This window comes from Sorex fumeus, unplaced genomic scaffold (genome assembly GCF_029834395.1).
Source record: "Sorex fumeus unplaced genomic scaffold, SorFum_2.1 ptg000061l, whole genome shotgun sequence".
NCBI classification, from domain to species: domain Eukaryota; kingdom Metazoa; phylum Chordata; class Mammalia; order Eulipotyphla; family Soricidae; genus Sorex; species Sorex fumeus.
Window position 1 is genome coordinate 56,089,316 of NW_026606118.1, and position 1,995 is coordinate 56,091,310.

The following is a 1,995-nucleotide window of genomic DNA, read 5'->3' on the forward strand; positions in this document are numbered from 1 at the left end:
TTAATGAAGCATAGATGCAGAGCAGGCCATTCAGACCACAGTATCTCTCCATGGTCCATGCGCCCATGTACATGAAGTTCAGCTCTTGCCCACGGATTGCCCGTTCCCACCCCATCCCTCTCTCCATAGAGGCTCTAATGTCCTTCAGATGCACCCCTGGACTGTGTATACAACTTGCAAATGCGTAGTAGTATGGGACTTAAATATTTAAATGTGCAAATAGTTACTTTGTCTAAATATGATGGTCCTATGAATCCCATCTTGTTTCTCAGTTTTCCCCTTGGGAAACACACTCCATTTAGAGAAGTAGCCACTTTGTCACACAAAGCTCTGCTCTCTGGGATTCTGTAGCACGTGGGCTCCTTGTTTTATTTGTCCACACGGAGGCTTCCTCTACCTTCTGCTCCACATTGTGGTACGCATGTTCATACATACTACGTGTAGACCGGTGGGATTGATTCACAAGCGTCCAGTGAAGGCAGGGCATGCTGAGATCTGAGACGTGCTTCCTGGACGGCATGTGACCCAGAGCCTTCAGTAGGAGTTCATCTCTACACTTCTTCCAGTGGTATGTGGAACTTCCTTTTCCACAGTCTCTGGAAATAGAAGCTCCAAATACGTAACCAGCTTACAAATTTTGACATCCTAGAGTAGATAGAATGATACAAATTAATTCAACTTGAAATTATTTGGTTTGTGATGAGTTTGGGCATCTCCATAGGCCTTTTGAGTCATTCAAATCTCTTTTCTGTCTGCTTCTATTCTTTGTCCATTTTCCCCCACTATTTGGCTAGTTTTCTTTGTAATATGGATTAATATTTGATAAGGCAAATCTTTGCTTTCTTCTTCTTTTTTGTTGACATGATCATTGGTAAATGTCTATGTTTCAACAAGTTTAGAATAATAGGAATTTCTGAAAACAAAAAAAGAAACTATGGAGTGTTTGATGTTGATATATATTCATGCTAGAAAATAAACTCAAGACCTCTCCCATGCTATGCAAGTGCTCTACCACTTGAGCCATATTTCGGCACCCTGCAAAATGCATCTTTGTTTTAGAACTGTGTTGAATTTGTAGAGCAAGTAAGGGAGTTATTTCAATCTTAGAACGTCAGGTCAGCCTACAGAAGCATATGGAGTTTCCTCCCAGTTCTTCATATTCTTGTTCTGCAGCTCTTAGATGAAATTTTCTTTTCTTCCATGGTGTATTTGTTACCAAAGCCAATATTTTATTTTCGATTATATTTTGATTGTCTATTTCCAGCCTAGAAGAAAACATTCTTCCATTGTTCAGTGATTTGTGTGTGTGTGATAAATTAAATGTGTATTCAGTAACATTGTTTCTAGCCAAACATCCTTACCAGTCCCAGTTTACTTATTATTTGTGGGATTTTTTTTCTTATTTGCAGGTAAGAACAGCTATTCCCCAACCTCCCAAATTATATGCTTTTCCCTCCCTCCCTTCCTCCCTCCCTCCCTCCCTCCCTCCCTCCCTCCCTTCCTTCCTTCCTTCCTTCCTTTGTATGTTTTACTATGTCTTATTCTATATGAATCGGTGGAGGGTGGGAAGATGGGACTGTGCATATGTTTTTAACAGAACTAATTCTTTTGTTTTCAATTAGCAATAATCGCGCCTCGGATAAATCTCATTGGCTACAATACTGCCACTGCTTGGAGTGATAGCACAGCGGGTAAGGTGTTTGCCTTGCACGCGGCTGACATGGCCAACCCCCGTTCGAGTCCTCCACCCCTCTCGGAGAGCCTGGCAAGCTACCAAAAGTATATCGCCCACACGGCAAAGCCTGGCAAGCTCCCTGTGACATATTCAATATGACAAAAACAATAACAACAAGTCTCACAATTTGTTGTGAGATGTTACTGATGCCCGCTCGAGCAAATCGATGAACAGTGGGAGGACAGTGACAATTCTTTTGTAAGTTGGCAGCAACTGTAGTGATATTTCTGTTTGGTTCCAATAGTTAGGGAGTATTAATC

At 41.5% G+C, this 1,995-nt stretch overlaps 1 pseudogene; it reads right to left on the reverse strand.

The window, feature by feature from the left end:
• Positions 1-1,600: 1,600 nt before the first annotated feature.
• Positions 1,601-1,679, reverse strand: LOC130034893 (uncharacterized; annotated as a pseudogene).
• Positions 1,680-1,995: the final 316 nt, after the last annotated feature.